Below are 26,136 nucleotides of genomic sequence, written 5' to 3' on the forward strand. Positions count from 1 at the left end.
GGCTAGAGATTGGACGTTTAGCTTAGCAGGATAACATCATTAGCACGTCCACAGCATGGCGATCGAAATGAAAGCTCACTAATCATCATTTTTATAATTTTCTTAATTTACTGGCATTCAGTCCCTCTGTTTATTTTACCAAAGTGCCCTGTTTTAGCTGTATTGTCAATGGCAGCTCATAGCGGTTAGCCTAGCATGTTAGCTTAGCTCGCCAACAATCGACGTTCCTTCTTTACTGCTGCTCTACAGAAGGGCTTTAAATTCATATCAAGTGGCCGCCGGTGTGTGGAGGGATTTCGTATTTTAATAGGTTTTAATAAATAAACACTGTCAGGTTTGGCGCGTTGTGCGTGTGAAATTAATAATTTGTGCAGATTTATGTACAGCGCGTGCGTGGCTCAGAGAAGCACATGTTAGCTCCGAGTACAGCCAATGCAAGTTTGTCTGAAGAGTTTCTCCTCTCAAACTCTTTGTAAAGTTTGGTTCCTACTGTACCGAACACAACTGTTACAAAATAATAGTAGAGACGCACCGTTTCCTCAATCTCTGCATTGACAGAAGGACTAGTAAATAATAAAAAAAAAGCTATTCATAATCTAAATGTCCTTCAGCATAGAAAGGGAAATCCTTTGCTTTTATATTAGCAAATAACCGTAGAAGAGTGTTCCTAATGAAGTTCAGGCCCATGAACTCGTGTTTATAAAAGTTTGAGACTTAAGTATAACATTATGTAACTTGTTTTTAAAGGTTTGCCATCTATTGGCCAATGTGTTTATGTAATATCTGTTGTCACATAAGATTTTAAGGAAAAGAAGTTTCATTAGGCAACGGATAGGCAAGGTCAGTTTGTATCTCTGGCTTCTGGTTTAATATGATGTCATCTGTTGCAAAGTTAGAGCATCAGATAGCCATAGACTGACACTAATAGTATTTTAATGTTCTGTGTTCTTCTAGCCTTGGTTTATGATTTTGTGTGGGTCATCCTCGGACGCAGAATAAAGTGTCAAGAGAGAAGAGTTTTACAAAATTGAAGGGAAGTGAGGGTAAAGAAGGCAGGAAATACAGAGGATAGAGTGTGAGTACTTCAGTCCTTTCACAACCTTTCCACAATATTTTTCCACCTCACAGTTCCGGTCAGAGTCACCTGACTAGCCAGCATCTTTTTTTTGTCGTATCCATTCACTTATTTTGCTTGGCTAATATTTTAAATGGTGGCCGATCTGGCCATTCAAGTAAAATAAAAACTGTGTTTTCTAGAGAAGTTTAAGTCTAAAATCTCACTTGCATTCTGTTTTAATAGGATAAATGATGTTGATCATTTGAGCACTTAGTCTTAAAAGAAACTATGACCTTTCTAATAGTGCATGTCAATGAATCTCAGAATAAGTAAGCAATGTAAAGTGTTCAACCAAGTCGTACCCAGCGTAGATGTCATCTACTGATGACAAGACAGCCAAAACATCTTCAAAGTTGGTTTTACTGAATCCAGGTGGATTTTATGTGCGCAGACTTGATCATTATCATTAAGCATGTGGCTGATTTGTGGACTGAACTTCATGATGCATCAAGGATGCAAAATCTTTGTTTTGCTTTCAGTGCACTGATCCTTGTGCACACAATGCCCTATGAATTCTTGATGTGGTTACATCTTTTTACTTGCTACGCTTGGGAAAAGGCTTGGGGTCACATGACTCTCATCTCTTCTGCTTTAACGGAGGTGTGAGTTGCCATGGAGCGTTGCTGATTTTTCATGTGGTTTCACAGCAATCAGACAGAGAGGATGGCGATTCTTTCAGGAGCGAATACTACAGGGATGTGCATGTTTTTGATTGCTCGCTTTCGGTCAAACCCTGTATGGAGTTGCAAAAGCAATAATGAAAAACTCAACAACTTTAGATGTGAACATATCAGATATTTATTTTGTGTGAAGGGTTCAATTAAATTTAGTGGCGTGCATGGTTGTAGCGTCTAGACATTTTTGCACACTCATGCTTGGTTTGTGTCGTGGCTAAAGTGTTTGAATAAAATATTTACAGAATGAAATATTGATGTCAGTGTAATATAACAGAGAATGAATGTTCTTGAGTGTTATGTTCCTACAATGCTGCAATTACTATGGACTGTTTCAGCAGTAACAACATAAACAGCTTTCGTGGAACTTAAACTCCGCTAAGAATCAATAACAACAAAGTCTTTTTAGAGTAGATTATTTCTGATAACAAGTAGATTACCTTAGTTCATATTTCATAGTTAACGCATATAAAAAAACGACATTGAGCTAACTTTACTGTGTAAAATGTGTACTAAAATGTATACAATGTTAACTACAAACCGGATGCCAAACCATTACATAGTGGTGATCCATGATCGCCGTCTCCCCTCATTTTTTGGAAACCAAAACATTTGTTATAGCTCGCCAACAATCTTCATTCATCCTTTACTGCTGCCTTACAGAAGGGCAGCAAAACATATGTTATTTTCGATGAGGTATTTGTTCCAGAGTTCATTTTAGCCACTAGTCGGGTGCGTTTCCCAAAACCATATGACGCTTTCCCATTGCATAGTTCCCCACGGTTAAGTTTAGTTTGGGTCGGGTCAGCTCACCTCACCTCACTTTGGCGTGGTTAGCTTTTCCATCGAGTTTAGTATCACTTCGTAGTGGGAGGGATTATAGTCGTGTCGTTATATTTGCGCTGCCTACTGCTGTGACATCATACAAGTTAGAGCGTCGTTGTACATTCCCATACATTTATTTATTTCTCAGTCCGCCACAAAATAAAAATTGGCCATCACAAATAGATGTTTGCACATCGCATTTATCACTACCTCTGTCTCACATGACAGTTTCTGTTCAAACACCCGTGGTGTCAGTCGACCGCTCCGCTGAGCCTCATTTAAATTGTATTTAAGCATATATGTGGACGTGCGCGTCGCGAATGTTCCGCCACAAACTGCAAGTCTGGAAAAAACTGTTATGGTGTCCCTGATTCTCAACCTGTGGATGTTTTTCATCGCTAAAAGGGAGTTTGGGAACTTATAGTAGAGCACAGATGACAACATGTTTGCTCGAGACAGCGCAAGCTAGCACTGAGGTAAAGCTAATCTTTTACATTATAGCCGTGACGCTGGTAGTGACGATTCTCTCAGACCAATCAGTGATCTACAGTGTTTGCACGTCACGTTTGGTATCAGCTCGGGGTCGCTTGGAACCCCCACCGAGGTGGTACGAAAAAAGTATTGGGTACCACGTACTGCACCTAATGGAAAAGCTCCCAAAAGTAAGCTGACCCGACCCAAACTAAACCAAACCGTGGGGTACTATGCAATGGAAAAGCGCCAATAGTTGCTAACTCATTTAGCAACTTTGTTGGTTGCAATACAATTTCGCATTGCCAACCAAGTTGCTAACAGCAACTATGGTTTTGGGAAACACACCCCTGACCATTAAACAAACAGAAACCGGAAGTAAAGTTCCGACCAGACCCTTAACCGCAACAATGCACGTGCGTCCGATGAAACCGTCTATAGTAGGGATGCTTAACGATTAATCGCAATTAATCTATAGCAGAATAAAAGTTTTTGTTTACATCATATATGTGTGTAAACTGTGTATCATAAATATGTATATATAAATATGCACACATGCATGTATAATTTTAAGAGAAAAAAATATTTATATATTAAGTATCTATATTTATATATAATATAAATTATACATAAATATACAAATGTATATACACATGTAAACATTTCTAAAATATATACATGCATGTGTGTACATTTATTTATACAAAGTTATTATACACAGTTCACACACATACAGGATGTAAACAAAAACTTTTATTCTGCTAACGATTAATCGCGATTAATCGTTAAGCATCCCTAGTCTATAGCCATAACAGTGCCAAAGGTTAGCAGAAAAGCAAAACACTGCAAAATTATTTTCAAAAGGCTTTTCAACAAGCATTTTTGTGATGTTTGTGTAGATTATGAAACTTATCTATCTTGAATTTTACGAATTAAACTCTGACCTGTAATTATTTGCTGTATGGGTGGTGAATCTCGCAGTTTTGTGAATCCCGCATCCGAACACCAAGCTTTCCTGTCCTACTTCTGCTAAATTATGGAGTGTTTATTTGCTTTGGTCTCACAGCTTCTCCAATGTAACCATTGGGTCTTTGCAGACTAATTTACAGTCAGTCCTTTTCAGCTCCTATCCACACTTCTCTTTCAACCAAGAATTTGTTAGAAGGAGAAGCAGAATTTAGTTTGCCTGCCCTATGAGAGTAAATGTTCAGTGCAGGGTCTGTGAATTTCTCCCTCTCTTATGGTGCTGCTGTCTTGCAAAGCTAATACCTGATAATAAAGGACCCGATTTTTCTGCACATTGTTGCTCGTCTGGCTTTACTGAAAGCCCCCTGAGCACTGGCACTATTATTTACCTCCTGTTTGAAGATGTTTTTATCACACTTCTATGAAGATGAAAGGGTGGAGGGTGTTATTCTTTACTTTCGCTGTTCAGTTCTCATTCCTCTTTTCTGTATGTGCAGGTGTGTCACAGCAGGCTGCTCATGTGTCTAGAATCCCTTAATAGATTTGATAACCCTGGAGATAACAACATGGTTGAACATATGGTTCAGACTCCCAAAGCATCTGAATGTAGATTTCTGTGTAGGAATCTGTGTAGGCTCTCTAATAGCATAGCTTAACTTTAGAATCTAATACATCCTACATCCCTTACATACATCTTTTTTGTATCTTGCCCTATTTCTTGCTGTGACATGATACTAGCTTTGCTCTGACCAAGAGAAATTGAACATGCAGAGCTCCTGGACACCGCAAGAGCAGTGTCAATAATTCAGAACTCTGCCACACAGCCTTTGGCTTTGATTTGCATGAAAGGTTTTAAGAGATCATAGGCTGCTGGGTGAACATTACATGGACCACCACATCCAACATACGGTGCAGGAATATCACTCACTGCCAGCTCTACCCTATGAAGATCTCTGCTGGCACCTTTTTGCTTTCCACATCATCTGGAAAGCTTTGTCCTTATATATCCCCTTTGTTATCAACAGCATTCTAAGGTTTCAAGCTTGTGGCCTTTTAGGTGTCTTCAGTCTCCTGCAGGAGTACCCTGTGACCTCGACTGATCGTCTACATGTGTGCACACTTGTGATACACATTTTAAGTAGTAAGGGAGCGATGCATGTGGAAATGGGAGTCCTCAATAACGAAACACACTCGCTCTGTGCATGTTGCTGTAAACACACACTCTCAAAAATAATATAAAGGATTACCTTCACCAGGGCCTTTGCTTTAGCCCTCAATAGACCCTGTGAGTGGTTGTGAAAGGGTAGCCCTCTGCATTGTCTTGAGCTCTTTGTATCCCCTGGGTCTTTGTGGTTTCACCCTTGGACCCAACAGCTGCCCTGCCCCCCAACAACTCCCACAAAACATCAGCACGGGAAAAACTAGTGCTTCACTTGGCACTGCGTTCCGTGAGACCAAATGCTTTCACAATAGTATGGTCAACAAATGGGATTTATCAGTTTTACACTTCGGTTAGTTTCACATCACAGTTCAGGGCATGTTTAAAAAAAATGGGGCTGTAAATGGATAAAAACATTGTAGATAGCGTTACTGATGTGATTTTTATAAAGTGCTAGAAACCGAGAAAACTGTATACTGTAAACAGAAGTTATGCTTAAGATTGCTTTGGTTTAATATGTTTTCAGTAATAAGCGTGAATGTTGAGAATTGCAGAATTACGACTGCCGTTTATTTTTTTATGCATTTGTTAAACAATTTTTTTCCAAAGCAACTTAAAGTGCATTCAGGCTTTTTATGTATTTATTTATTTTTGTTCCGACTGTATGCGTGTTCACTGAACCTATGACTTTTGTGTTGTTATGGTGAAAATTGTGCTCCTGTAGCTCAATTGGCAGAGCATTGCGTTACGAGTGCAGAAAATCATGGGTTCGATTACAGGTAGCACAAACTGCTATAATGTATAGCATCTGTCAAATGCATAACATTTTTGCTCAATGTACTTCAGTGGTTGGAGAAGAAGGGCTCTTAGAGTGAGCTATTTCAGCTCTGTTATGCCAACATTACTGTCTTTTGATTCTCTGAGCAAGCCCCCACATCTCCTGCCCATACAAAATCCTTACACGCACACATACACAGACTAGTGTGATGCAGGACCATCTTTTCAGAAGAAGGGGCCCCCAGTGAAGGGCAGTTTCCATAGTAACACCTGGCTTTATGAATGGATCTTGGAGATTGTGGTCAGTGGCCTCCCAGCATCCTCCACGGGCACCGCAGGACGATTCGGGTTCAATCAAGCAAACCATCTGCAACACTTGCCTAGTAAGCTTTTTTGGGGCTTTAACTGAATCTCAAATCTGGATTTTTTTACGTGTCATTCTGAGAAGTTAGCAGGAAACATTTGCTTGAAATTCTCCTCTGAGTTAAATCTCTTGTTGTGCATTTTTAGGTAATAATCTTACCATGTGCCAGATCTTGCATAATTTCGAGTTCTTGAAAGAGCCTCTTGCCTTTAGCACAGTTCTCAGAGCTCATGTGAAACAACCTTTCACTGCTTTGGAGAAGCTTCATCTGTTTGATTCCAGATTTCTTTAAATAAAAACGTGCCCCCCTGGAGGTGTATCTCCCACCATCTGCCTTCAGACCTTAAAGTTTAGCATCTGCTTTTCTCTGGCCCAAATTCATTCCTTGCACTGTGTTTATACTGGGCACCAGAATTCAGGTGAAGTATGGGAAGTGATTTCATGCAATTCTTTTTAAATAAAAAGTCAGGCCTGTAAAACGCTTACTGTGACCAAGTTGGCTTCTGCTAAGACCAAATTATAATTTAGGTCATCCATCTACCACTACACTACGGTGCATGGGTACATTTTTGTGGATCTGTTCTGCATGGATCCTCAATTGTGTGCACATTATCTTGTGTAAGGAAGTGAATACACCTAGAGAATAACAGCACTCTAGGTGACACTTCCAACTTCCTGCAATCCTACAGGTGAGATTTGAGTATCAGTAAGCAGTGATGGTGTACACATAAACTTCACTATATTGTCAAAAGTCAATGTTTGCTTTTAAATTTTGTAAAGTAACAAACTAACAGTGGTAATATATTACATTATAAATTTAGTGAGACTTTTGTGCAAGCCTAACAGTTATATATTATGATCTTCAAAGGTTTAAACAATTAAGGCTTCAAAGCTTCAGGCGTTAAAAGGATAAACTGTTCTGGAAGTGTAGGATACAGCCCCTATAAATCACTGTCCATGTGTGAGGTCCATATGTCTGAGATGTTGTGTGAAAGGGCTGGCAGGCTGTACACAGAGTTATGGCATCTGGCTGCTTAGACTGATTTAGAGACTAATTGGGGCTGTTTACACCTGGTATTAAAGGGACACTACACTTTTTTTGACTATATGAGAAAAAAACTAGTGTTAAACGATTGAGGTGCAATGATAATACGCATGGCCTGCAAATAGTCCGCAGCTATTGAAAGTTACGAAGGGGATTATTTTCGGCTGCTGCGTAATATCATTGCACCTGCTGCACCCATGGTTCGACATCAAAATCCTTGATTATTATGCCAGAATGAGAGTTAAGTTCCTAGCCATATTTGTCTAGAAAATCGCAACTTTTAATTTTCTGTCGGTCTTAGTACACAATGTAACTACAGAAGAATAAAGTTTTAAGCGTTTCAAGTTTTACATTCATTTATTTTGTTTAATAATACTTTTTAATAATTTAATAATTACCTTATAGGATTATGCATTAGTTGTGCAGATTTGTTGATAGTGCCAGCTGCAAATTATTCAACATAACGAATATAAATATGACTTAAATGGACCCTGTGATTGGTAATCGATGATCTGGATCAGCCGATCACTGGAAGCAATATCGTCCGATACGGATAATCGATTACCGATATACTCCTATAAAGTAATTTTTAAATTAAAAATCCTGATCGGAGGACCCTTAACATTGGTCCCGACTTCTACAGTTTTCAGCACGGCCTTTAGGCTGTCATTGTTAAAACTAAAGGGCCTGCTTAACGCCTCATTCAGTTTTGTTTCATTTTGCAAACATAGGAAACTTGCGCAGGCTTATTTTATAAATTGCTCTGAAATATCTGAGAAAGCCCTTACATATATTTGTACAAAACATTGTGCAGCATGTTAACTAACAACACAAGCAGCGTAACTCTTACATAATATTTGTGCACAAATTTTTCTGGATTGAGTTTCAGCTACTAGTCCATCCCCTCGAAGTAATCAGGACAGAAGTTGTCGAAAGTGGACAACAGAGACTGATTAAAACGCCAGGTGTGAATGGACACGTGTTTCTCTTATCCACTTGTGATCCAATCGAGCAAAACACATCTTAATACCAGGTGTAAACAGAGCCTTAGTAAAGGTAATCCTTCAGCTACAGTGACCCAAGCCATACTGGATGATATAGGCTTTGTGGTGTCTAACTTGGGAATTTTTATAATAATCATATCCCATGTCCTGCACTTTCTTTACAGGATTTCCTTTACCTTTCTTTAACATTAACATTTATGCATTCAGCAGACGGTTTTATCCAAACCGACTCCCATTGCGTTCAAGCTATAAATTTCTTTATATCAGTATGTTTGTTCCCTGGGAGTCAAACTCTACCCACCGAGCCACGGGAGCAGGTTACTATATGTATATCTGTATATTCGGTAAGATGGGAATGTTCTGCCATCAGTCTATTTGAGTATGAATTCCCTAGAACCATGTTGCAGAAGATTCTTATTATTAAAATATATATGTATTATGTTCTCTTTCCCCAACAGCTGTAGGGAAAAACACTTTAAAGTAAATTTTGGCAGTAGTGTTTTTTTTTTTTAATCATGACCTGAAGTAATGTTTGTCTAGCTGGCGAGTTGGGATATGTACAACTGGCATCTTTGTGTTCCTGTACGCTCTGTGCACGTGTGTGCGCTTCAACGTCTGCCTGCATTTACTTAACACGCCGGCCCGTTTCCTCTTGCCTGTAGTCTGTGGCTCAGCACATCAAAGGCCGTCTCTCTGCAGAGCCCGAGATAACAGCGTTGAATAAACCCCATTGCTCCGTTAAGCTTTTCCAGAGTCTTTCCACTGGCCTCGGGCACACCCACTCCCTCTTTTGTCTTCCTGAATCCTCAGAAAGATGAGCGTGTGTGTGTGTGTGGTGATTGGCTGGCAATGCATCCTAGGTAGAGTTTGTGTAGTGTTGGCTAACATTTCTTTTGCTTTCTTCAGTGAAAGAGAGAGAGAAGTGTGTGTGCGGGCACGTGTTTGTTTGTTTGCTATCCTGCCAGTCCTCTGTTGCCCATCCGTCTGGGTAGCTGCTGCAATAGCCGGAGTGATTTGGTGTCTTGTGCTCTTGTATAAAATCTCAATCTAATTAACTGCATTACTGCATGCATTTTTTTGGGCCTCATAGGAATGTTTGACATTGTTTAAGCATGGAGTGGGAAAACACATAGATGTTTTAAAGTATTGTATCACATTACTCTATATTCTATGACACATGGATATTTTATCATTAGCAATACTTTATTTTAATAAAACTTATGCATAAACATGCCATCAATATAAAGCTGCAACCGTTAACGTTTTGATAAAAAATTGTGTTAATGGTTGAAAAATATGTTAAGTACATTAAAACTATTACATGTTTAAAACTGTCTCCTTATTTATCCCTATTCGCAGCAGTATGCTATATATTGATGAATAATTAAAAGCGTGTTTACACAACACAGTTTTAAAACAAAATACTTAAAAGTTTTGTGTTTTTGTTGTTCATTTACCCAAAAACAGCTATGGGGGCCTGAAAAAGCAACTTTTGAAAACAAGTTTCAAATGCAATTTTTAATACTGTTATTGTCTTTGCGTAAACTACAAAAACGTGGTTTGTGCAAGTGTTGCAATTTATGCATTGAGTGGCATTGCCGACTACTGGCCTGGCATGCCTTAAATAGCATTTTTCATAATTTTTTCAACGTTTTTAAAACACGATTGCTGTTTTTAGTAAATCACTGTCATATAATATTCTAAGCTATCAGATATGATGTTGTGGATGATGTTAGTTTGACTCTGCAATATTATGTTTTTTTTTAAACGGAGATGGCGATGGAGAGGTAAACATAACAGATTGCCGCTTCAACCAAACGTGTTCTAATAATGAATAAATACAAAAAACACCACAGTTGTTTGCATAATGCACAAAAGAGAGATCAATACCTTGAACAAAAACGATCATAATGTATATCATTACATCCCAGCCAGGGACCCTAAATCATTGTATTGCCACTTATCTGCTAACTACTACTTTCCTACTAGATTTGAGGCTAACTGACTTTTTAAACGGCCACAATTGTTTTCCTACACTTTAGGAGAGAAGACTAGTAATAGTGTGTTTTTTTGAAAGTGAGTCTTTGGCATGCTAATAGCGAGTGTCCCCCATACGCATCTTTGTTCCTGTAGACATTAGGGCTTTTCACAGTGCGGGAACCTTTTCATAGTACCCAAACTATTTGTGGGACTCACTGCCTGCTTGGTGGCGTGTTCGGACCACAGGAACTGGGACGATTTTAGTACTGGTACTGCTTTGAACTAAATTGGCTCCTACTAGTCTGGAGTAAGGTCTTACCAGCACAACACAAACTATTTGTGACATAAGTTTATGTTTATTGGCCAAAAGCATGTCATACAAAACACTAACATGGTCATTCTTTTAAAAAGCCCTTGTTTTATTACATACAGTTTGTACTTACTTCACGAAAATGTTACAAGATACAAACATACATAAACATGTTCTTAGCCTATATTTATATTTATTTAACACTTCAAGACAGTTGTTGTAGGAGATTAAAGCCTTCCTCTTTGTTCTTTAACTCGTGTATAATATGTCTGACACACCACAACACAGCTCTGATCGTGGCACTCACATATCTGATATCCATCCAAATGGAATTTAAAGTTAATATATCAACAATAATGCAGAGTTTAATTACATTTCTAATGGCACATTTCTGTATTATTAATCATTAATACATACGTGCTCATGCTGCTTTTTCATTACATGCATTTACAATAACATCCATGTGCATTTTTAGTCTAAACATTATGAAAGAAATATTGATATCCTTCATTATTTACTTTTTCACAAAAGTATGTGCAGCACAGTGGTATTTATGCGGTGGTATAGCCTATTTCATGCCTTTGCCATAGTAAATGATCCATTAGAGTCTTGCGGGTAAATTAGCTCATTGACTGATTATATTACGATAGTATGTATTTGCAAATGCGTATTATAGGGACAAAATATTATTGCTTGGGCCAGATTGCTGTCAGGATATTTTCTGTGTCGCCCATCATGCGTGATTCATGCTCCCGGATTTCAGATCAGCCATCAGTATGAATGCTATGTAACAGTAAGTCACTTCAGAATCTCGAATAGTGGTGCGAATGCAACCGGGGAAGTGGCACTGGGGAATATTTAGTTCTCGGGAAATCTCCGGGACTCGATCTGGTTAGTACCAGAACTAAGTGGTGCGAAAGGCCCTATTGTGCCAGCATCCCATCCTTCAGTTGTGATGTCATTTTGAGGGGTAACTTTGTGGAGTGCTGTAAGACTTATGACAGCCCCGCTTTTAACCGCAACACCTTAAAGTATGGTTTTACTTAGCATTAAGGTCAATCTAGTATGCAATTTTGCTTAGCTTTTAATGAATTTACTGTATGTAATGTATGCGCAGCAAAGGGGGCTGATTCTTTCTGCAGGTTGCTTACGTTTGGGTCTATTTATCTATCAGCCAAGTAACTACTATAAGGTGAATTGGAAATTGGCAATGTTAACTAATATTTCTCTGAAGGTGTTAAAGGAATAAACATCGGATGAGATGCTGTACATACTCTCTTTTTTTTGATCAGATAAAAGCATCTGACCACCTGTACGTACAACGCTGTTACCATGGCAATCGGGCCCAACACTCTTGATTTCCTGTGGGACTTCACAGCTTCACAATCGGCACGGGAATCTGTTAATCCTCTGTGGCTTCAGTGTGTTTCTCTTGTGTAATCAAATAATTTTCTCTGAGACAGATGTGAGAGATGCAGCATCATTGTTAAGATCACATCTGTCAGCCAAAGACATTTTCAGTGGTTTCTGGTTTGATGCTAGATGATCTGCGGTTAAAGTCTGTATTTTATTTGAATATTGAATTTTAAAATTTCAATTAATTGTAACACTTAAAGTTAGGTTTGTTTATGATCACATATGCAACCCTGTCTGTAAAATCCAAGTTAAAATCTTGTTATCTTACTTCAAATTTGATTTCAGCCATTGTTTTCACATTGATTTTAATCTTTCACATGGCCTTACTTAGTCAATATTAAAAAAAAATCAAGGTTATATTCACAGAATGTTTTTTGCATTATGTAGGATGGTTTGTCTTTGTAGAAACCGCTAAAGACTTCTGCTGGGTTTTCACAGACCAAGAGAAAGGCTAGAAGCGGTAGCTTATAATAGGTCATTGTGGAATAACAAAAGTGGTTGGTTATAAGATTATCTCTATCATTTAATCCTGTTGTAGATGTAATTGGTATTTGGTAGTCTATAAGTAATTGATAAAGGATGATCAGGCAGTGGTAGCTTTTAAAAGTTTACTGGTTGTGGATGCGGGCAGGAAAAAATATAAGTGGACTGCACGAGTGGTTCATGTTGCGGTCTTTATGTAAAACGGATCACGTTTCCGGGTACAGAATTAAAATAATGCAGCTGTTGGCTAACGGTCATGAGCCGCTTCCACTGCGAGTGTGTGTGGCTGTGATGGTATTTCTTGCACAACTGCAACAAAAGGACCGGCTCCTATTCGGAATGTCATGGGACTGACCGGCCGGTTACAGGTCCTGACCATCATGAGTAAAATATTGTAGTACATGTAATGTCATAGTACATGTTAGTGGCCACTTGTGGTTCTTTGTTGGTGCGTCATGACCAAAAAATAGCTTAAAGGTTTGTTTTGATAGGAGTCACAAACAGAAGCATTTTGTAGTGTAGCATTGAAGTTGGCATTTGTTATTGTGAAGGTGTCATCATGTTGAAAATAGTCATAATAGTCTACAGAAGCAGGTTTTGAGATCTTGGAAGGCCTTAAACAAAAGTAAGTTATGTTAAGAAGAATGTGATCCAAACTACATTATATAGGGATGCACTTTTTAAAATCAAGTTCAAATCAAGTTTAAGTCCTCCTCTGAAATGCAACCGGCTATCAAATGTAGTTGTTAATGTTCATCAGGTTTGTCAGTAACTGATGAAGTGCTACATTTTCAGTAACTCACGCTGGTTTGACTGACATGGTGCAGGTGCTGATGTCACCGAAACCCATTTTAAGCTCTTTGTAACGATAACTGAACCCTGTGCACCGCAGGTCTGCCACTGAAAAAAGTAATAATGTACAATTTGACAATGACATTAAATTAAAATTAAGGGACCGAGATTAAGGATGCACCGAAAGCAAAATTCTTGGCCGAAGCCAAATAAAATGAAACGCTGAATATTTTTTTTCATTTTCCAAATTGTTTTGCAGATTTTCTCAACATTGCACAAGTTACATTTTCAGAATGTTGTTTTTACTATATTCACATTATTTAAAAAAATGTTTAACATTCCAGCAGTCATTATAGGGCCGTACACCTGGGGCCTCATGTATAAAACTGTGCGTAGGATTCTTACTAAAAGACTAGGTACGCACAAAAGCCAAAAATGGCATACACCAAAAATAATGAAGACTTATAAAACAAAGCAATGTTCCCTTTATAAATCACAGATCACCTGCAAGTGTGCGTACATGAATCGTCCTAATATCCCACCCTGCAAGCCCATTCTCCCATCAAGTTTGTTTTTTTTATAAATCACAACCTTTGCGTGGGAACTGGCGTAAGCCCTTTTCCAGCCCTGTTTTGTGCGTACGCACGCTTTATAAATAAGGCCCCTGGTCTCTTCTCTTATATAGATATCTGATTTGTTAAAACCGTTCCATTTTACATTCGACCACATAAATGAGTTTTGGCTAAACTAATTATTAATCAGATTTTCTATTCCCGCACAAAATGCAAATAACTTACTCTTCCTTAAGAAACTTGCAACAATGCTTAAGCAGCAATGTATGTTGAGCAGCAGATGTGCGACGAGCACAGGGAGAGAGGGAGACGGCGGCAAGTTTGACAGGAGCATGACAGAGGGAAAAAACCACTCAACAAAGCCGTCTAACAAAAAGCTTTAGTTTATAAACATTTAATTTCTCATTTAATATAAGTGTGTTTGTCATTGTAGGACTTTACTGGTTCTAGGAAGTTTTTATTACATACTTTTTGTTGTTCCTCTTCTCATCTATTACATGAGTTGAAGAACTAAAGTCTCTCGTTCTCCGTGCTTGTGCATTCAGCAGACAAACATCCAGGATCGCCGCAGGCGTGTCTCTCTCATACACTGCATGGTATGGTGTTCAGCATGTCTTGATTTTAATTGACTTAGGAAAATGTTTTTAGCAACATTTTTGCTGCATTTGCGCACCTCTCACTCTGCGTTTTGACAGCATCATCAAAGACCCCATTATTCGGTAAAAATTATTCTGTCTTTTCACTTATTTGGCCGAAGACTGAAAATAAGAAATAATTTCGGTTGCCGAACATTCGGTGTATCCTTATCTGAGATTATGATCTATTTCCAATTTTTGTTTTTACTTTTTAAAAAGTTTGGTTTGTAGTTACCCTTTTATAGTTCTACTCAGATTCATTAAATTGCTGAAATTAAAATACAAATACAATTTTACAAAAAACTTTTTTTTTAAAGTAATTTTTATCAAGTTCATTTAGAATTTTTTGTTATTCGCTTTGTCCCATAATTTTAATTTCAAAACATATTTGATAACATTATATATGTTTACTTCCAGTAAAAACCAGAATAGGTTTTGTGTGTTACATTTAATTATTTGATATTCAAGAGAAATTGTAAAAGTAATAATAAAATTGTGCATTAATTCAGATAATAACTATTAGACTAACCTGCAATTTTGCAAATTTCTGGTTTATTTTCATATATTTCTGTTAATTCCCAAACATTGCAAGTAATTCTCAAGAAACGTTTTCTAATTCTTGGAATTCTGCAATCCTACTTGTGACACACTTAAATCGTTAGTTTATTTTCAGCTTTAATAACATCAGTGTGTTTTGTCGTTGCAGAGGAACAGTTTCTAGCCATTTCTGTGAACTGTAGGTCATCAGGGAATGATTCTCGCAGGCTTTTTGGGATCAATTAAAATGCTGCTCAATGCTGACCTCAATGTCAGATGCAGATAGTGCTTGTGCCGTCATTGCCAGTTGATAAAATCACCCAGCCCAGGTGGAGCACTGCTTCAATCCCATCAGGCCTTCCTAAAGCCAAGATAAGAGAGAGGATGTGAAGAGATTTGATTGGGCTTGACCACAAAATGAAAAAATTTGTCAAGAAAAATTCAGAGATGGTATTTGTCTGGGACTTTGTGTATTGCTGATCCATTTTTAACGAAATGCATATTTTGGTAGTTTTGAAAGTGAGAGATTTTTTTTTTACATTAAAAGCATAGATTTATAGTAGTGTGGGTTTAGGTCTACAACACACATTGTTGGCTGTGGGATGTTCATTTGTTCTGTTTCTGAGAAGTTGGACTTGGAGAAGTGCGTATTGAAGTAAAAATCTGGTTGTGGTTTACAGACAAATGCTTCCCTGGATCTGTCAGTGAGTATAGTGAGAATCTGTGCATGGAAAGAAGCACTCAGCATAGGGTTCAGCTAAGTAAATACGACTATAAGTTTGTTCATCATCAGACATCAGGTTAGTGTCTGGGCAGACCGCTGCAGACAGTGAGGTTTGCAGTGTCTATTCCCACAGTTCTCCTTTCCCGATTCGGACCGCCTTGGACAATGAGCACCAGTGTGTGTCCAGTGATCTGGGGAGGGTTCTCTAAAAGCATCTCGTCTGACCGTTCTACCTTTCCTCACAGCACTCAAAGAAACCCCTGTTCTCTTGTAAAGCGGGCGAGAGACACAGAAAGGTCCAAAGGAGCAGGCCCAGCCCAGGTTCTGTTGGTGTAGTAAGCAAAATTGTTTCCCCAACACAAAAATAAATAAATAAATAATAAATATTTAAAAATGTAATGTGTAAAAAGTGATTCTGAAAATGCAAATTTAAAAGCGAAACTTTAAAATGTAACTATAACATAAATAATGAAAAACATAAATGTTAAGTAAATCAATAACAACTAAGAAATAACAAACATGTTTCTTATTAAAATTATATTGAATATTAAATGTAAATTCTAACACACTGTAAGTCAATTGTGTTCAGCTATTTCAAAATAGTACATAAACACACATGTCTGACATGAATCGTCCTTAACTTGTTATTCTTACCTGTATTTACCTCTGTTTTTATGCTATCTGCCTTTTACACCTTATCATTTTCTACTTTCATTCATTTTAATACAAAATTGTTGCAATAATGAGTAGTGTTAGTGACAAAACACAGTCATACATAATTAAATAAATTATAATAATAATAATAATGTCAGGATGCAGACAGTATGTTAGTCCAAAATGACATGTTGTCAGCTGTTAAATTTGTCTGGCTGATGTCACATTTTTGTGTAACCATATATTATAATCTGTTCTAGGAAGTTTGCAAAATAGGCACCAATTCATGTTTCCACAGGTGGGTTCTCCAAACAACCCCCTCCCTCCACAGACATTTTATCAGTTAATGAAATCAAACATCCTCTTCCACCATACAAAATGACAGAAAAATGGGGAAAAAGATCCCCCGGTTCGAGCTAGGTCAGGTGGCCTTTCTGTGTGACATTCACATGTTCTCCGTTTGTCAGCGTGGGTTTATGCCGGATACTTCGGTTTCCTTCCATAGGCCAAAAACATGCCTGTTTGGTAAATTGAAGATGCCAAATTACCCCTCTCTCATCGTGTGTATGGATTAACCTGTGTATGGACAGGACCAGTGTCTGAGCGCTGGCTTTGTGGTCAGAGCTCTAGATGTGTAGCACAACAGTGTTCCACGAGGCCCAAGTTTGAGTCCCTGCGCATGGTCCTTTCCTAATTCTAACCTGTCCTTTTCTATGGCTTTCTGTCTGTCTCTACTGTCTACTCTTAAAGTCAACACCATACAACATTCTCTGAAATGTATTTAAATTTCACTTGTTTAAATCCCCAATGCATTGAATATCCACCTGTTTCTTCACGTAAATGCGGGCGGCACCATATTTGAATTTTCCGGGTTATGACTTCCAGTAAGCTGTTTTGACTGGCTGTTTAATGTTTATTATGAAATCCAAGAAGACCAACATCATTTGTGCCCATATTAGCTAATACAAACGCAGTAAATCTCTACAAAACATTTTTACAGTTTTAACCCAATGCACAAGAGCTGAATGTGTGGCGCACATGCACTCATGATCTGTATTTACAAATCCTTCCAGTCAAAGCTTTCATAGAAACTACCAGTAAACAATAAATACAATAATTGTTTTAAAACAACTAATATTATGCTGATAAAAATGCTGATTTATTTATTCTGCTACTATATATTATTACAAAAATGCAATTACAGTACAGAATTAATACGACATAATCTGCTTTGTTAATGTTAATAATAGTTCGTAATGTGTTTGGGTGTACTTTTGTTATGTTTTAAATCAAAAAGCAAATACTTTAATAAGTAAGCAAAGTTCATAAGCTAATGTCTCCACCTGCGTAAGAAGCGATGTAATAATATTTTCATAAAACGAAAACAATACTCAATACATGTAGTAGTTTAATATGTTTATAAGGGTTTGTTCAAATAACTTACAATGTGTTGAATGAGAAAGATACTGCTGACTGTGGTGGACCGTGTGAAGCTCGACGTGTCGCAATAAACAAGTCCATAAAAAATTGTCGTTTAAAAAAAACTCACACCAGAGGGACAGTTGTGACATTTTAAACTAGCCCCTGAAAAGTTAAAAACACAAAGTCTTGGTAAATTCCATGTACAAACACTCAACTGACTTTCCCATTGTAAAGATACTGGTATGTCTCTCTGCTTTTATATTTGCGCATTGAAGACCCGTCACCTCCGATCAACAACACCAAATGATTGAATACATCTTCATATATCAAGCCACTTCTTAATTTCATCCTCACACTGGTTCATACATGGCAGGTGTAAGTTAGTAAATATTAACTGTTAAAATCCATGTTTTATGCGTGCTCCCACTACGCCCCTCTACCGGCTGGCAATTTAAACCGAAGGATCGGACCGGAAAGGAAATGCGTCACGTCACTTACTTCCGCATTCAAGAAACAGATGGATAGATAGTAGAAGAGACCGTCACTGTTGGACCTTAAGTTGCATTTTGTGAGCAATGTTGTTGATATCATGCAAAATCCACAGGTTTATTTCTCTTTGTTGTGAAATTTACCCAGGGCAGTGTTTTATTTTTTTTTCCTTTGGGGACCGAGTTATTCGGCCTGTTTATAACGTGTGGAATATCTTAGTTCTTCTATTGAAGGACTGCACATATCTATTTTCCATGAGAAATGTCTTATTGTTTATACAGGCTTGATTACCAACTTAAACCACCCACAAAAACGTTTTCCTTGTATGATAATAAATAAATAAATGTTCCCGTTATTGACTTGAAGGCTTATTGACGCACATCATTTTCATGTATACTTGTAAACAAAAGCCTTGTTGCAAATGTGCCTTAGGGAAAAAGTTTGAACTGAAAATAATATTCTAATGTTCTGGTCAGGGGGAAGGAAAAAGTTGACCGTTTTCTCCGTGCAGTTTCAGGCACCATTAAAGTATTCTTTAAAAAGTGGTAAATATGACTCATCAGCTATAATTCCTATCTTCTGGAACTATATCAAGAAAGCCTGTGTTAGGATTGAACTATTCCTTTTAATGTTCACAAAAGTGATCTAGTGTCACTACTTATGAGCAAACTTTTGATAGAAATCTCTAGGGCTAAACGAATAATCGAAATCGAAACTCGCTCACAATGTGAAACGTTGCAAATTGCAAAAGGCCGCAATATGAGAAATATGCAGCAAGTCTAGAACAAAAGCATGACTGCCCTCTTTGTGACAGTCTAACCAATTAAGTGAGCGGCATCCTGGCACCTGTCTCATTGCGGCACGTTCGACCAGAAGCACTTATCCGGACGAGGGGTTTAAACTTGTGTCGCAATCACTTGTTTTCACTCACACCTGGCCATGCATGTTAAAACTAAAATTCTATTTAACTGGTCTAAAAAATCCCAATTGTATTTAATATTTTTAAGAAGTTAAGTAATCCAGTTCTTTATTTACACAAAAAAAACATGCATGCTAATTTTTCCTGTAAAATTCAGTCACCCATATACATTTTTTAACTTTTTGTTTAAGTTGCACCAATAATGAACCCACTTATTTAGATAACTTGTTAATCCAAGTTAAAGACTTAAGAGTTAAACCCATGTTTTACTCACCTTCAAGCCATCCGAGATGCATGTCCATAATATTTCTGGCAAACACATTTTCAGTTATTTTAGAAAATGTCCTAGATCTTTCAGTTTAAAAGATGCAACTGAAATTGCAAGGATATGGGGTCCACCTCCTACCGAAAGCAAGTTTTAAAATATGGATATTTTTAGGACAAAACCACACAGATTACCTTCAGAAGGCCTTTGTTTATCCCCCTTGAGCCTAGGGGTGTGAACTCTATAACCGCCAAAACCGTGTTATTAAAATATTTTTTAAAACATTTTTTATCATAAAGAATTTTTAAATACTAATTAAAAACAATTGTTAACAGTCTGTGTTATACGCCCCCTCACGTTCTCACGCAGTGAAAAATACAGAGCGGAGCAGACACTGACAACGCGCTGACATACAGGACAGCAGGTTACTTTTCGGTTACTTTTGAGATTTAACATATTAAACAAAGTCTCACCTTTCCAATCATCTCTTCCTTCTAGTTAATTTATAGCATCAAATAAACATGAATGGCCATGAGAAGGAATGTTGTTTTAACCGCGGAAAGGCGTCAGTACACTCCGCTTTTCAAGTTCAAATCCTCCCATGCTAATCTACTAACTCTCTTGAACGCACATTCACTGCTAGTTGTCTTGCTGTTAATTTTAAAGAGACGTAGAGCAAGTAGCTAATCAGTGTCTAGTTTATTCAAACGCCGGGTGAGCACTGTGCAGCGCGTCTGCGGAGAGCGTTTGCTGCGCGTGGCCATTGTGCTTTTACACCGGCTGCGTTTAATAACAATCTCAAGTTCATATTACTTTCTTTTACCTGCGCATTTATGAGCAAAACCTCTTCAATACGCTTTTAATCCACATTGTTTTCGTGCTGTTCTGGTCCGTGTAATGACAGCTATAGACACAATTACAGACATAAAAAGCCCAATGCACAAATCTGTTTATCTGAAGATTATTAAAATAGATGATAGATAGAGGATTAATTTATGCTGGGCAGAGAGTGACAGCGCAGTCTTCTGGCAACAGTGTGTTTTTTTTTTTTTGAATATTTCATTGCTTTCTGTTAAATTGTTAAAAGTTATTACTGTTTAAAACACACTTGGCATCACATTCATGATTTTATGGTAAAATGACACTTTCCCGTCAATCCACGAGCATTTAAACAAGCAAAACGCCCCCCACTGACGGTTATGTGACGAACCGTCACATTTGACTCACGTCATAACCGTCATCACCAATTCTGAAACCGGCACACCCCTACTTGAGCCGTTAAGATTACTTTTGTAAAAGATGAATGGACCCCATATCCTTGCATTTTATAAACTGAAAGAACCATGACATTTTCTAAAATAACTGAAAATGTGTTCAGCCTTTTGCACACTGCATCTGCTACAAAATTAATTAGCAAATCGAATCACAATTGGAGTATCTGTTAGAAAAATCGCAATTAGATATTTTCCCCATATTGCACAGCCCTCGTACTCACATCTTTCACTTTAAATTCACAATTACTGTACTATCCACACATCTTTCCAGTAAAACCTTTCATAGAAATTAAATTTCAAGTAAACAATAAATACAACAATTGTTCAAAACAACTAATTATGTTGATAAAAATATGCTGATTTAGCTGGTTTATTTCTTCTGCTGTTCCAAAAACGGGCTTACAGTACAGAATATATATGACATAAACTGCTTATTAGTTAATGTTTGTTTTATTAGTTCTTAATGTGTTTGCGCGTACTTTTGCTATGTTTTAAATGTGACCCGTCACGGAAACCAGTGACACAAGTCGGCAGCACAAGTTATCGAGATAATGAGAAACTTTTGATTTTTGTTTTATTGCAGAATCTGTTAGTTGAGAAGAAGCCTCTCAATGTTTGAGATAGCAGTTTTTGTATATTTAAAAGCGTACATTTTGCAGTTGAAATCGGATTGTTTTTTCAGAGATTCTAGCATGCAGTATATTTAAATACTGTGCGGCTTGTGTTTTCGCCTCCGCCTCCAAAGGGAACAGCGTGACTACTAAATAAGGATAGTTCGCCCTAAAATGAAAATAATGTCATTAATGAATTACCCTTATGTCGTTCTAAACTCGGAAGACCTCCGTTCATCTTCGGAACACAGTTTTAGATGTTTTAACGTTAGATTTAGTCCCGAGAGCTTTTGTCCCAACCATTGAAAATCTATGTACGGTTTCCTTGTCCAGAAAGGTAATAAAAACATCATCAAAGTAGTCGATGTGACATCAGTGGGTCAGTAAGAATGTGTTGAAGCATTGAAAATACTATTTGGTCCAAAAATAGCAAGAATTACGCCTTTATTCAGCATTGTCTTCTCTTCCGGCTCCAGCGTGAAGTCACGTGACTGTAGTGACGCGGCTATGTTTTTTTTTTTCAAACTTATAGCGTGCGTCTCCCCAGACTGCAGTGTTTCCTCTAGGATTTTTTTCAGCTGTGGCGGCAGGGGGCGCCCATGATGATTATAAATGTAAAAAAAAAAATTAATGTAGAATATAGGCTACAGTAAACTAACATGTATTTTTTTTTATAATTTTCACGCTGTCATTTACTTTTCCTTATATTTATAGCATATTGCTTTTCTATGTTTGATCTAAACTGTATTTTCTTAAAAAAACGTTACACAGCTACGTACGTAGTTCGGATATTTCATTGTAGTTTTAATGTAGTGTGCATTGCAAGTTCGTCCTCGTGTTTAGCGTACAGAGCTGTTACAAAGTCATGCAGTCCTGTTTGATAATCCGCACCGCTGTGATTGACAGAACAACCGACCAGTTATCCGACATCAGCAGCAATTTTATTTCACACCCGTACCATTTGACAAAGACTGTGACCCCGAGCCGGTCACACCGCAAATCGCGCAGTTAAATATAAACCTTTACCGGTCTTCAGACAGATCTTAAAATCAAATAAGCACGAGTCATTTAAAAACGAGTCGAATTTTGGTTTTGGATGTTAGACCCGCATTTAATCTTGTCTATTGAGTCCCGACCTGCATCTACAACACAAATGACACGCGAATAGCCTATTACACCCGTTAGATCAAATATTATGCGGTTCACCCGCGGGTACCCCGACCCTGCTGTTTCGTCTGAAAACAGATAAAACAGTCTCACCGTCTGCCTCAAGTTTCTATTACCAACGTTCTTCTCTTCCACGGGAATAATGTAAGTTTCCTTACAAACAGATTCGACTATTAATGTCTTGCAGTCGCATATAAGTAGTATTCAGTATTTAGCCTTTTGTTTTTGGACAAATATCTTATCATTTAATGTGAAACTTTGTGAGTGTCGATCTAAAGCACAGACGATTGACTGACAGCTGAGCGCTCAGCAGCGCGCTGCGCTTATAGCCTATACTGAATAACTAATGGCCAGATAAGTTGATAATATGAGTACAGTGATTCCAAATGAATGTCCAAAAAACTCGTAATATGTTAAATCAAAAGTTTAATAATGTCTTTTCTCGCAGCCCTACTGCGCTGTGTTGGTGTAGATATGCGCCGGTGAACATCATATGCGTGATGACCTTGCAGCTTAAATTACCCTAAATTTATAGTCATAAAGATAAAAGTAAAACAACATTCGCAACTTCAAATGATGTATTTTTATTTTTGTAAACTCACAATAAGGAGAAAACCTTGTGCTTATTTATAATCATTAAAAACATGACGTGCTTTCTGCTGGTTTGGTTTTAGAGCGCGTCACAAAAAAAGAACAGAAACTCAAATACTTTTTTATTCGTTTTGTCAATTTAATAATTATTTAAGTGAAACATATTTCGTATAGGCTTATTTATTTTATTTTTATTTCTCAAAACAGAAACGTAGCTTAATAATCCTCTGTTGATTTAAATCTATTTGTGCATGAAACTAAACCCATGGAGGAAATTATGATATTTTAGGAGATTTATTTATAAATGAGTGAACAACGCAAATCCAGAAAGGAATTTATTTCAAGACAGCCAGTCTCGCAGTAGCTTTTTTGCGAGCTCCCGCTGTGGGTTTTGTCTAGAAGGGATACAGCAAATGCCGAAAAGTTACGGATTAGATTTGGAGGTAGGATTATTAGGATGAAAACAGCGGTTCTGGCTAAATTAGATACAAATACATCCTACAATCGTGTGAAATTTTGTGTTTAGAGTTGGGTTTGGTTAAAGGATTAGGATAAAACAGTGCTCATCCAACGAGATTTCGTTTGCTGTATCCCTTCTATCAACAACCACAGGCGTGGCGGGGATGTTTTATGAGTGGCGGGCCGCCACGGTTGAATGTATATAGCGGAAACACTGGACTGTAAACGAAGCTTCAGCGCACAAAACAAATGAAAATAAAAGAAGCTGGGGCGGAACAAATAACAGTCAGCCGCGTCCTACGTCAAAATTCAAAAAACAAAGTACTGCAAAGGTAAAAAGTCATGTTTATTTTTGCATGTTGTCATTCGTACTTTTGTCATAAAATACTACATATGATTCCAGAACATCTGTATCTCAAAACGGCTTTACAGGGGGTATGGCTTAGTTAAATCAGATGTAAATGAGCCCTATTGGTCTCCCCCAGCTGTAAAGAAGAGTCCCTTTCGTCTCGATTTTTTCTGAGTTCCTAAATTCAAATGGCCACAACTTCTCCAAATCTTATCAGATTTCCATGTGTTACACATCGTTGGAAAGCTTAGAAACTGCACTTTCAGAATCTGTGAATAACTCAAAATGGCCCAGATCCGACTTGTGTCACTACTTTCCGTGACTGGTCACAAATGAAAAACTAAATATTTTTTTTAATTACCTGCCCATATCTTTCTGTAGTGCATAAGAAGCGATATAATAGTATTTTGCATAAAATGAAAACAAAACTGAAAAAATTTAATCGGTTTATATGTTTATTATAGATTGATACTGTTGCTGACTGTCAGAAGCGCCATGTTCACGTGATGAGCTTGATAAGCATGTCTCTGTAATTTAAGGCTATATCCACACGAAGCCGGTGCATTCCCTATCCGATCATTTTTTTTCCTTGCTCTAAAAAAATAATCCGTAAACACGAAACCACTGAAAGCGGTGTAGTATATATGCCGGACCAGTATGGGGCGTTGTAATTCTGCCACAGATATACACTATACACGGAGAAGAAGACTTTGAGCATGCGCATAGCCAACGTATGGTGTTGTCCATTATCGCTTGTTGGTCACCACAATTGCATAGAAGCAATAGATTTTGCTGTAATAAAGCTAGTAGGCTTTAGTAGCTTCTGTAGCACGAACACAATCACGTTATCCGCCGTTATTGTTGTTGCTGTTACGTGTGACCCTTCCGACACATGATGTGATGACGTTTTCGCTTCACAAAATATACGGATTGGCTGTACAGACGAAACCGCAAGGGTGTCGGTTTCAGATTTATCCACTTTAGGACCCGGTTTCAAAAAATAGCGGATTCAGTCTCCCAAAACGCCGGATCCGTGTGGATGATACGCCAATACGATAACAAATTTATGCGTATGCAGTGATACGCGTCTCCGTGTGGACAGCCCCTTATAGTTGGGCATCGAAGACCTGTCAACTTCAAACAACAACGGCAAATAATTGAATATATCTTCGTATGATGTATCACTTATTTTCATCCTCCCACTGGGTTATTCATGGTGGGTGTAGTAAATATTCATCCTAATAATTAATTTAATCATGTTTTGTGCGTGCACAAAAAAGGAAATACGTCATCACTTTCTTCCACATTCAAAAATAAGGTGCATAGGCTAATTCATTTTCATTCCCTTTTTACTTTTTTAATTTACATAAATTTACTTCATTTACATTGGAGCTTCATCATTTTAGGCACTAAAAATCACACATCCATCATAAAAGTTATGCAAACAACTCCTGTGGCTTAAATGTCGTTTGAAGTAAAACATTGGGTTTGTGTAAGAAAATGACCTTGCATTATTTAACAAAACTGAAACCAAACCAGGCACATCTGAATCCCTAAATTTAAATATGGCATCACGTCAACTTCTCATCTAATTTGTTATTGTGTGTCGTGACAAGTTATGATATTTTATCACGAGACACACAAGAATTAATGAGATTGGGACTTATTTATGCATGTAAAATTATGGATATTTTCATAAAATCATCTGGAATAGCATGAGACATTTTTGCATGAACTATTCCTTCGAGGTCTTTTAAATTTATAAGATGTTGTCTTAAATTTCAGCCACTAAAATTGCTCGCTTCACACTGGTGAGAAAGTAATAAAGCAGCGGCCCTTCTCTATTCACTCCCTTCTTTTCTGTTTACAGTTTTTGGGTTACTGATGAGTAGCTGTTGATAGATTTAATGACAATGGAAGCTTTCCGTTTTTGGAAATCGCTGTACAGGGGGATTGTGTCCAATGTCAAAGATGTTTAATGGATTACGGTCTTGGATGTTTTGAGTTCTTCATGGCTATAAATTTCAAAGCTTTTCAAGTCTTTTGTGTTTCTTTTTAAATGTACAGCCTCTAACATTTGTCAGA

At 37.6% G+C, this 26,136-nt stretch overlaps 1 protein-coding gene across 2 annotated transcripts in view; it reads left to right on the forward strand.

The window, feature by feature from the left end:
* fbxw7 (F-box and WD repeat domain containing 7) overlaps nucleotides 1–26,136 on the forward strand; it is a 183,194-nt gene that overhangs the window by 1,131 nt on the left and 155,927 nt on the right. Inside the window, exon 1 of one of the 2 annotated variants that reach the window (XM_065254689.2) lies at nucleotides 992–1,075. The exons of the other annotated variant lie outside the window; for it this stretch is intronic. The gene's annotated coding sequence lies outside the window, so the exon portion shown is untranslated. Of the gene's footprint in view, nucleotides 1–991; nucleotides 1,076–26,136 lie in introns of those variants that run through there. 2 annotated transcript variants of the gene reach the window in all.

Source organism: Paramisgurnus dabryanus, chromosome 4, assembly GCF_030506205.2.
Source record: "Paramisgurnus dabryanus chromosome 4, PD_genome_1.1, whole genome shotgun sequence".
Taxonomy (NCBI): Eukaryota; Metazoa; Chordata; class Actinopteri; order Cypriniformes; family Cobitidae; genus Paramisgurnus; species Paramisgurnus dabryanus.